Source organism: Maylandia zebra, linkage group LG1, assembly GCF_041146795.1.
Source record: "Maylandia zebra isolate NMK-2024a linkage group LG1, Mzebra_GT3a, whole genome shotgun sequence".
NCBI classification, from domain to species: domain Eukaryota; kingdom Metazoa; phylum Chordata; class Actinopteri; order Cichliformes; family Cichlidae; genus Maylandia; species Maylandia zebra.
Window position 1 is genome coordinate 23,474,123 of NC_135167.1, and position 11,982 is coordinate 23,486,104.

General features: G+C 43.0%; 1 long non-coding RNA gene across 1 annotated transcript; it reads left to right on the plus strand.

Annotated features, from left to right (window-relative positions):
• The first annotated feature begins 3,317 nt into the window (after nucleotides 1-3,317).
• On the plus strand, nucleotides 3,318-3,832 carry LOC143420078 (uncharacterized). Its single transcript, XR_013100019.1, has 3 exons — nucleotides 3,318-3,435; nucleotides 3,513-3,661; nucleotides 3,744-3,832. It is a non-coding gene; the product is annotated as an uncharacterized LOC143420078 (long non-coding RNA).
• The last annotated feature ends 8,150 nt before the right edge of the window (nucleotides 3,833-11,982 follow it).

Here is an 11,982-nt window from a genome sequence, read left to right on the forward strand (position 1 = left end):
TCCAAGGATCCAGACTTTCTTGTCATTTTTAAAAATGGTCTTAAGCAATAGTTCTTCAGGCTTTCTGAAGGTCTTTCAATCCAGCGAATGTCTTTGGACATTAGCTGCTTTCATTGATTTTCAGCTCAGTACTTTTTTCTTTGTTTGTTAACCCACTTAACACTGACCGATGAATCATTCAAGCATAAAAAAGGCATCTAACTTAAGGAGTGAACTACCGTTGTGCCAACCTATAACAGGCAATTTAGATTGCCTGTTTTTATTGCTTTAAATTGTATCTTTCTGCAGCCTGTTGCGTTTGTTCCCATTTCTTTAGTTGAATCTATGAACAAGACACCCAAAGATAACACAGCTTCACAGGCACAACATGGAATTTTTACACAGACAACTTGATTCAGGAAGATGTGTTAGCCAATGTTTGGTTGACCAGTAAGTTTCATCATACTTTTCTGATGAAAACAAGATGATAAGTCAATTAAAAAAGTATTGCAAAAGGACAAAAAAGATTATGAAATGCACTGGCACTTTTGACAATGAACGAAAAAAAATCTGGAGGGACGGGATCCAATCAAAACCCCTTAAGCTGTGTAGAAGGGCGGGACGAGTTCCAGTCAAATCCAATCAGAAGGAATTTCTAATACACACGTTTCACATTTAATGTCATGGATATTAAGTTGCCTTGCTAACTGTGAGGAGCAATCCTCACCAGTTAGTCAACTAAATCAACTTTCAAATGTAGTCTTCTATATTCTGCAATATAGAAGGATTTAAAAGGATTTAGATCTTATGTTCAAAAGTAAACAAGGTTTTTAGACAAACAGCTCTGATGAAAACAAAAGTTTCTGTCAAAATACAGTTCATTTCAATTGTATAATTGTATAACAATTGTATAACAGCCATCATCTCAAAGTACTTCATATTGTAATGTGAAGACCCTACAATAACACAGAGAAAACCTCAACAATCAAACAACCCCCTTTGAGTGAGCTCGTAGTGACAATGGGAAGGAAAAACACTCTTTTAACAAGTAGAAACTAATTCACTAATACTGTTAGTGAAGGTTACTAATGACTTATTTGATCAGTCTTGTAGGAATGAGATTTTAACAGTGATAAATATTAACTTTGAAACTCATTAGAACTGTACAAACTCTGTTTTTTCCTTATTTACTCTACTTTCATTATATTTTTCACACGTTAAAACAAATTGCTAAACCTATTTCCTATTTTCCCACCAAAATATAAAAAATGAGGGATGTCTGAGGCCTTTTGCACTGCTCTGTAGCTTAAAAGTGTAACTGATGGTGATTTGCATATATGGATTTTAGTAATACAGAGCAGCGACGTGGAAAATGGCTTGTAAAGGATAGCTAGTTATCATGTAGCCGATGTCCCACCTTTGAGTCACTGTTTCACACTTATTGTCTGAGAACAGAAACGTGTAAATGAGAACAGCTGTACTGGAATTCTGTTTGTATTAAAATACAGTAAATATGTGAGCACCTAAGAGTTGGAGAGAAGCAAACAGATGTAAGGGCTGACAAAAGCCAGCTGAGTTTTTGCTGATGTACAAAAAGCAATATGCAAACACGACAAATCAGTCTTTCGCCACTTTCCTCAGCATTAATGTGCAAACTGCTAATGCTAATGCTAACTAGTGCTATTTGCTGACATTGATGACATTGTTGACATCAAATGGATACCCATAGGCTCTTTAGTGCCTCAGATGCTGGGACTGTAAAGGCTATCGTTGTAGATCTTGAGGCTAACAACAGAATCTTGTGTACTTTACCAGAAACACTTTAGAGTTAGTGGTAGCAGAAACAGCTTTAGCAAAGAAATACTTGTAAATAGCAATGGCAGACTGCAGCTTCTCACCAGGAATTTGGGAGGGTGGGTCTGTGCTATTTAGTAGTTGAATTCATCACAAGAAAAACCCCCAAAAACAAGCCACCAGTTATTCGTTCACTAGGACTGAATATCACATTAGCTTTTATTAAAAACAACAAAATAATGCCAACATACTGACAAAATTAGTAAATAATAATACAAAACAAGTGAGGTAATATAATCTAGATGCAGGTGGCAGTAGCTCTGACCTGCACCCGCTGGAACAGTACCTGAATGCTGCTTCTGCTTCTTCTTGATTCCTGAATGGCAGACTGATTAAAAGGAAAACACGAGAGCATTCACATAAACTCACAGATTTACAAGACCTGTAAACAAACAACACATTTTTTTTTCACTTTGACTGAAAGTCACAAGTGGAATCACAATGACTCAGACAACTTAATTAATTTCAACCTGCTCTCTTTTGCTTCTTGGACAGTTGCTTTCAATGCAAAGACATTCTGTGCAAGGTTTTATAACTAACCTTGCAACGACTGCATTGCAAAAAAAAAAAAAAAGGGGGGGGGGGGGGAAGGCTGGCATTCTTATGCTTAAATAGGAACGTCAAATGCTTTCTAAAGCAAAAAACCTTGAGGTGTTTCATTGTGGAGAACTTCATCATAACATTCAGAGCAATCTCTCACTCTCAGAAAATTAGGGTTTGTTCACTGTAATCTCTTTGAATCAGAAAAGGCTGGAATGACTGCAAGGAGAACCTTTCACTGGATTCACAGTGCATGCATAAACTTGGATGTGTGGATGTGTTTGTAAGCAATTTTGTTGGTGTGACTTTGTGTTTGTGACCAATTTTAATTATTTACATTTCAACAAGTTGCTTAATGACAAAACAGGTTATTTTTCAGTTCTCTGAACACTCAGATAAATCAAAAATATGTTTTCCTTCTCCAAGGTTAAAGAAGAATTAAACCAATACTGTGTGCTTTAAGAGGCAAATAGAAAGTTACTACAGCACTGAGTCTGTCTTCACTCCAGCATTTGGCCTCTCCTCTATAATGCTCTTTTCACTGAAGATGGGTCAGATATAGCGTGCATGTCATCATCATCCAGTGAGAAACACACTTGTGTATTTGTGTTCATAGAGTAAGAACGTGGTAAACAAAATATATGCTGGATCTTCATGAGCTTTAGACCTACAGTGTCAATGTCACTCCTTATAATCTGGTGAGTGAGGTCAACCTGTAGTTTAAGATACATACGCGTGTTACAGCTATTTGGAATGTACAATAAAACAGCCATAATTTTTATTATAGTGCCTAGTAGCAGCAAAATTGCACAAAAAATAAAAATCTTATGTGTTGTGTATGTAATTCATATATACTTGGCTTTTAGCTTAGCGAGAGAGAAAGCATTTTCACAACAACTGTCATGGTCCGCGGCCCGGCGTCCGAGGTGCTGATGGGATGCCCACTCCCGTGGGCGTGGCTGCTAACTCCACACCTGCATCCCATCCCGGGCGATCACCAGGTGGACTATTTAATCCTGCCCAGCCTGCTGCTCCACGCCAGTCCGTAGTCGTCCTTCAGCGGTAACGTACACCTGCGGGAAAGCCCTTATGCAAACCTATCCGTGTGAACTAACACTAACTCTGCCTTGTATACTCAGATCACAGCTCGGCGTGTTTGAGCCACCAGCCTGTCCACCTGCCTGTCCGGAATTTGGATCACAATCAGCCCCAGCCGCCTCGACCTTTCTGAAGCTTCTCCCCACGGACCCTCACCCCTCCCTCCGGTTCCCTCGGCCCCGCTATCATCGTAAGACGCGTACTCTACTTCCCCTCGTATGCTGCCGTTTTCCCCGCATCCCAATAATCCTTTTTTCCTTTTTCTGTTTCAGCCTCCCACAGTCCCGCTCTCGGCGTTCCTGCGCGATTCACCTCCCGGTCCCTCGGTTTTTCTGGTTCCGTGCGTTTTTTTCCCTTCTACCCTCCCGGGACACCCTCAGTTATAATAAAGTTTATTTTTTGTTCTCTGTGTGTGTGTTCTGCTCCTGGGTCCAGCTTGTGCGTGGAACTTCGGTTCATGACAACAACAGTCGTCTCATGCCTTTCACCAAAAGGGAAATACCCGCAGAAAGGGTCCGGCTCAAACTATCACCTTCGTGCTTAACCTGGTTCCTCAGTGAAAGACCCTGATAACTGGCAGCTCTGTCTCCCATTTTACTTTCAGAAACTCTAAAAAAACAAACAAACAAACATAAGGGAGCCTGCACCCTGAGACTGACGCGCTCATTCGTGTAATAGGATACTACGGTCTCTAAGGAGACAGGAGGAATATACGAGTGATTGCAATCGTTAATTTTTTTTTGTCACTGCAATAAATGATACCAAGCTGTCATGCGCAGATAAAGTAAAAAGCAATAGAAAAAATGGCATTAAACATGAATTAGGCTCCTACTGAATGTACGTCAAGGTCTGCGTTGACATTCATTCCCGTCAATAGGGTGATCTTTCTGCTAAGGCCAGTCAATCACATTCATTATGTAGCTAAAGTGTTCTCACAAGGCTACAGCCATTGTGCCACATTTTGCACCCTGCCACATGTATTATGCTCATGACATGGCTCTTTACCATCTTCACATTTTCATCCCGATAGCCACTGAGCAACACTGAATACAGCTTTGCATGTTCAACCTCAAGCTATGGAAACGCAATATACAAAAGTGCAACTTGGAGAGTTCTGAAACATGCAGTGCGCTCAAGGCAGCACAAAATTAAATAACTCAGTCTCACTGGACAGCTAACTATCCTTAGCTTCTTAGTTTTCAGTGTGCAAACATGCCCCTCACATACAAATGCAGCGTGAAATACGTATTTGATCAGACACAAAAAAAGACGGGATGACCCTGATGTTTTGCGGTGCAGGATTTATTTTGTGTACTGTGAATTTATTCATTTAGTTGGTTTTGTTCTTGCTGGGACCGCTGGTCTTAAAATGAAATTAGCAAAACAAATCAACCATATGATGAGCAGGCTTGCTGATTGCTGCTGTTTTTCCCCCTTATTTTTATTGGCATTTTTGCCCTCCTTCCCTTCTTTCCTCCTGAAGTTGCAGCTTTCTCGCCACAAGGGTCCCTGTGGACTAGACCAGATGTTCCAGGCAGCACACTTCCCCACTCTCTGCCTCATGGAATATTCATGGGCAACCAGGCACCACAGCACAGCACAGACCAGAGACCATTTATTTATTTATTTCATCACCCCGCTGCCTGCCTGTATAATGCACAACAACAGTTCACCATACAAGAGCGTCCTCTCACCTTCCCGTTTCTCCTCAGCCCCTTCCTATCATTTTCAGTGTTTTCCTTTCCTTGACAGGATAAATAAACATGTCTTGGTCTGTATTCACTTTGTTTTTCTTACCTTCCCTTACCCTGCTCTTGATTTCTCTGTCTTTCTACTGAGCTTCTCCTGTCTCTCTCTGTCAGTTTTATTAGGCAGATGGGTGGGGCGTGAAGAGAGTGTTGAATAACTGATGTTTGTGAATCCTAATGGTGGTGCTTAAATACAATGCCATTATTTACAACCCTGCCTAATGCATTTGGACACTTAAATTCTTTGTTTGGTGGTGATAATTGGGCTAAATGCTCTACAGTAATGCATCCTGTTAGCGGCATGTTTTTCATGATGGATCAGCTTGTTGTTTGGACAAAGGTTTGGAGGCAATTATTTATCGATAGAAGCCCAAGTAACATTTATAATCTGCCTCACTTGCAGAGTGATGGTACTCCAAATTATTACCCAAGAAACCAAGAAAATGCACCGATATGATGTGCTTCTTAACCAGGAAAAACAAAAGTGTGTGGAGGGGGGTGTAGAACTGTTTTCAAGGAAGCCTATTCCAGGATTAGAAAACAAGCGCTAAAGGAGAGAAAAAGAGCCTTTTCTTTTTTTTAGATGTGCAAAGACAGACCAGCTTTCTGGGTACAAAAGGAGGCAGGAAGGCAGGGAGCCAGGCGGTACCTCTGCTCCACTTGACTGCGGTCCAAAATGACAGCTGACGGCTGCCGCGCAGACATCATGGACGAGCAGATGTGGCGGCAGCTTTCCAAGTGCAGCAACACTTCATCCCTCGTTTCTTTCTCTCTATTCCCCTGTTCTTTTTCTTGTTTGCATTGTTTCCCTCCCTCTTCTCTGGTTTAAAATAAGAAAAAAAAAAACAGGCAAGTCTATCTGGTTGCTCCATTACCATCTCTCCCTGCATGCCTCATTCATATTTTCCTTCTGCAACAGTTTATCTACGTGTTTAATTACACACTTCGATTTTTCCTTTTCCCTATACAGTAAAAATTGTGAAAGACGTAACAAGACGACGCCTGTGTTTAAGTAAGAGATTCTTCTGAAGCCGAGCATTTGTTTAGTTTCAGAGACAGATCCCCCTGCAGTCTCCCAGCATGCACCTGTGGTAAAGAGGTTATTCAGCTCTCTGCCAGCTGAGGCACAGCTGACTACTCTCTGGCCCACATCCGGCACCATTTCCACTCTAGCTAATCAAAATTGCTTTTACATTCTCAGCTAATTAGCTGCTAATATAATTTTTCAATTATTAGCTACAAACATTGCAAACATTTGGCTGTGAATGCTACATTGAATGTCCTTCTCTATCCCCTGTTTTTTTACTTTGATTTTCTCTGCCTGCGTGAGCGTGCGTATCTCTATCGCCAATCTCTTCACAGTTAGACTTTCTTGTGATCATTCAGTGTTTGCGGTTTCCTCGGCTCCGTAAGATATAAACCCCACACGGCAGCGGGGAAAGAAAGCAGGGATCCTCAGCGGGATGAGTTTATCGGGAGTGTAGGTCAACTAGGCCAGTTAATAATGCTGTTATCTGGGAGGCAAGGAGGAGAAGGAGGGAGGCAAGACGATGTGGGATAAGAGGGGGAGAGGGACCGAAGAGTGCAGGGAGGAAATAAAAGCAAATAAAAGAGGATGATGAAGGATTGAAAAGGAGGGAGGTACAGTGAAGAGAGGACAAGAAGAGGGGGATGCAGGAAAGGAAGGAGGGAGGGAATTAGCCCATGGTTCAAAAAGAGCTATGCCCACAGAGAGAGAGAGGGAGCACTGCTGGGTCTATGCAGGGGGTGGTGGGGCAGGTGAAAGTCTGGAGGGCTGTGTATATGTGTCTGTGCGAGTGTATGCACGCATGTGGCTGTGTTTTCTTTGTGTGCAGTATGCAAAGGTAGGTCTGCCATATTCAATATTCCCGTCAGCCAGGACTTAGAATACCAAAACAACCTGTCTGGGAGTATACAGATGCTCCTGCCTCTCTGCACCTTCCTCTCCCCACCACTCCTCCTCTACCTCCTTTGCTTTGTTTTCTCCCTTTGCACCGCTCACGCATATGGCTCACCATTTCAGCTGCTATCCCTCTGACAAAACAGATATTTGCTTCTAATGGGAGGGGGTTTAAGATTGAATCAAACATTTGTTTCAAGAGATCATAACGTGGCGCGCTAATGGATAAATAGTGCTAGTGCAACAAAGGCGACATAGATCTCAGCAGTTGCACAGATGTTGACTGTTGTAGCAGAGACAATTCACACATTTTGATCTATGTCACTGCTGGCGAGTAAAAGTAAAAGAGCGTTTGTCGCTGAAGGCACAACTTTGCGGAGATAAGAAAGCAACAAGGTTTGAGATCTCTTGTGTACAAATGTGAAAAAACAACAAAACAGGATTTGTTTTGCACTCGCACCTACTGTGGGTTTGAATAGGGGGAAAAACAACATTGTATCATTTCTGTGGATTTCTCATTTCTGCTCCCTCTCACATTTAGAAAACCTCATAAGATATGCTTGTAGTGTTGAGAAGAAGGCATGCTCCGCAGAACAAATGGTGTTAATTTGCCGCGCCTCTCTGAAGCTGCACATTAGAGAGAAGCCTTCAGGGAGAGAGTGAGGGAGGAGGAGATATGGGGTTGAGGGTGGCGGAGGAAGGTGGGGAGAGGATGGAGGGAGGAGGAGGAGGAGGCAGCAGCTGTGCTGGAATTAATGTCTGCATGCCAAATTAGAAACACCATGCATCTCCGTCAGAGACTCGGGGAAGAAAAAAAGGAAGAAAGGGAGGGAAGGGAGAGAAAGAAGGAGAAATAGAAAGGGAGTGAGCAACAGACACAAACATGATAGATAGATAGATAGATAGATAGATAGATAGATAGATAGATAGATAGATAGATAGATAGATAGATAGATAGATAGATAGATAGATAGATAGATAGATAGATAGATAGATAGATAGATAGATAGATGCCTCTGTCCTGTCTGCTGCATTGGGAGGTTGAGTCTACGTGTTTGTGTGTGTGAGTGAACTGATGTGTCGTTGATGGAACACTCTTACAACAGAGGTGCAAGGCAGGTGGGGGACACCAGTCCCAGTGGTGCCCTCTAGGGACAGAGCATGCATTTGATTATCAGGCAGGGGATCAATAATGAGAGTACAGGCTCTCTCTAATGATAGCTGCAGGCCACGGGGCCAGAGGCCTCAGGGTACAGAGCTGGCAGAACAGTCCTCATGAATACAGGATCGGACTGGAGTAAACTTTGCGTGTGTGTGCGTGTGTGTGTGTGTGTGTGTGTGTGTGTGTGTGTGTGTGTGTGTGTGTGTGTGTGTGTGTGTGTGTGTGTATGGGCCAATATGGTTGAGAAGTATGTCAGATGAAGGACACAGAGAGCAGATGGCTGGTTGGAGCAGTATGAACACCTCATCTCATCTCTGCCTGTGCATCATTCAATGTGAAATTTTTCCTCTGCAGCATGACTCAATACACCTCACTGCTCACTCCCTTCTCGACTCCACAGAACCGCTGAATCCCAGAGTAAACTCATGTTGAGCCTCTGCATTGGTGATGTGTGCACAACGCTTTCGCTACCCTAAAGTTGTCTCTAAAGTTTTAGATTTATACCTTTTTCACCGAGTGATGGATCCCTGCTATAAAAGCACAAATGCATGCCTGCTTAGCGCTTTAATGCATTATTTGAGTGCAGGTGTCTAGTCAGAACTTCACAGATCCTCACAGATACGTGCTGCAGCAGGTCACATAGCAGAGGAAGCATATAGAGAGACAAGAACAACATACTCATTAGCTCATTTCTGTTTTTTTCCCTGTTTCTCCACTGAGCTAAATTAACCATCCCATTTCTCTTCTTTGTGTGTCCTCTGCAGAAACAAAGCCATGTTGCCCCCCCCACACACACACGCCCCTCCTCCCATCACCCTTCCCTCCCACCCTGCCTCGCTTTCCCTCTTTACTCCCCACCCATCCTGTCATTGTGAGGTGTGCGTCTCCTGTCTGACCGTGTACTCCCCCTCTCCTTACCCCCAACATCACACCCCCCTCTACACCCCCACCCCACGCCTCCAACTATTCCATTTCTACCTTACCCCAACCCCCTTTGCTCCCCAAGCACCCCCCCTCTCTCTCATCCTCTCTCTCTCTCCCCACCCTGCCTTCCAATCACCCCCCGGGAGGTGACATCTGCCGGGATGCGCTCGGCTGGTTCCAGATGCACCGCTGCCTCTTCCACCACCGCCGCAGCCACCGCCACCCGAGCGAGTGAGTGAGCGAACGACACCCCAGCACTCATTTCAATTCCATCACCCTCTCCCAATCATCTTGCCTCTCCCCAGTGCAACATTAACGAGCCTCTTTCATTTGAATACATAATTAGCCGCCCGAGCACTCTGCTTCACTAATTTTGAGACAAAAGGATGGAGGAGACGAGGGGGTGGGGGGGTTGGGTGGGATTTGAGGGCGAAAGGGTGGGGGTGGCATGTGGGATGAAGAGGATGAGGCAAATAATGATAACAAAAAAAAGAAAAACATTTGCATTTTAATTTGAAAGCAGAGGGGGGACTGATTTTTTTTCTTTGTCTTTGTCTCCTTTCTTTTGCCCTTGCTCTCTTTATTATATCTGCTTTTGGGATTTTAAAATCAGTTTTCTTCTGCATACTATTTCACACTATTTTAATGTGACTACACACGCCTTTAAGTTGTTCCTAGTGCTCTCTGTATGTATCTGTAAATGACAATACATGCGTGTGTGTGGGTTTGTGTGTGTCTGAATCCATCACCAGCCCTTAGGGCATGCAGCACTCCCAAGCCAAAATAAACCTCACTTACTCCTGCACAATAAATCATTCTTCTCAATGAGCTGAAGCCAGCTGAGACACCCCTTAGTGCATTACAATATCATCTAGCTACATTCAATAAACATTGCTCCTATTGCCCTCACTGTGGGTGATTTCTGTTTGCTAGAAATAGGGGCCTTGAGGCTTTTCCAGTAGACTGACAGCACATTCAAATACAGAGGAACATGCGTCAGGGCTATATCGTAGTAATCCTGACTTACAATTGAGTTACAATTATGAACTGGAGCTCCATTTGCTCTTTTGTATACTGGCATATGTTTATGTAGAGAGAGTATATTAGACGTGCCTATAAAGGAGATCGAAGGGAGGAGATAAAGAAATGAAAGAATGTGAGTTAAAAGCAAAAAATACAGGGGGTGGGGCAGAGAAAGAGACAGCAAATAGAGAAGATGATCAGTTTTACTCTGTGTAGATGTGTCCTGTGAAAGTGTTGTCGTCTCTCGCTCTTCCTTCTTGGTGGTGTGCCAGGGTTGGCCTCCTGTCAGCCATCGGGAGAGCCAAATGACAGCTTTGATCCTATTAGGATCAGCGCCAAATCAACACTTTGCTCATTAAGAGGCTGCACACGCCAGCTAGCAACGCACCCGCCTTCAATGTGGCTCTGTAGCCGACCCTCTGTGCCAACCATCCATGCCCTGTGAGTGCCAGACTCACCTGTCATCACTGGGTGAACCCGGCAGCATGGAGGGAAACACTTTGCTGAGTCAGTGCTGATTCAGCAGACTTTAAATTACACAATCTGCCTCCTTTCTTTGTGTGTTCTGTGTAGAAAATGTGAGGCCAGTAAGCTAATAACAATAAAAACCTTTTCTTGTTCCCCATTTCTCAGTGTATGTAGTATATTTCTCATTTCTCCATTCCTGCTCCTTTCCCCCTACAACAGAAATGTGTTCCTAGCTGTACAAACCTCACCCATCCCAAGCTTTTCCCAACACTCCCCAAGTCTTGTAATGTGTATATGTCCAAAGTACAGTGGTGAGTTCAAATGGACTGCATCTTAAGAAAACACCAGTAAATACAAAAAAAATAAAAAAAATGCTGCAAAAGGACACAAGTCAAGATCAAAATAGAAAGAAAAAATTCAAAATTTTTAAAAAGGTCATGAAACAAAACGGAAGTGTTTTTGTGGAGACAGTAATGTGACAGAAGGGCAGCTGAGAGCTTACAGAGATCTACAGCATTATATGAATCATGTGATTAAAAGACATTACCTTGTATCTTTTTCTCCCTGACAACTCCAATAAACCCTCTGCTCCTTTTAAGTGGGTCTCATTATAATCCTTTGTATGTTTTCCTCTCTGCCACACACACAGCTGTCATAGTCCGTCATGTTATTGTGTCCCCAGAAACACTTCCGCTGCGTTTTCTTCTTTTGTTGTTTTTTATCCTTTTCCTGCTGTGTTTTATTCAACTTCTGATATGGGTTTTTTTGCGCTTTCGCAGACGTTTTTCTATTTGCTGGTGTTTTCATTCGTACTCCATTTGACCTTTCAGGGCCACTGTAGTAAAGCTGCTACTCCCGTGTGAAAATAGAGCAGATTTTTGGTTATTTGAGATCACACTGACACAGCTACAAACAGTGGTGAAAGAGCTAAATCTCTTCTTTGTCCTGTTTTGATTTGAAAGGAACAGACCCATCGCAACAAACGCTTTAGTGTTAATTAGCGATCAGCACAGATTAAAAGCAAGAAGGGATCCATTGCTCGTTACGCCATTTTATCTAGTAAAGGCTCGAATCTGTTTACAATCACTGCACTCTTTGACTCATCCATATCGGTGCTCACAGATGTTTGCACAAGCTTCCCTATGACTCATCAACCAATCTGTCCGCTAATGGAAAACTGCAGGTGACTGTGCCTTTTTATTGATCAGTATTGGCTATTGACAGGCTGAAGGCTAGATCAAGAAGGTCAGGGCACGGAGTTCCCA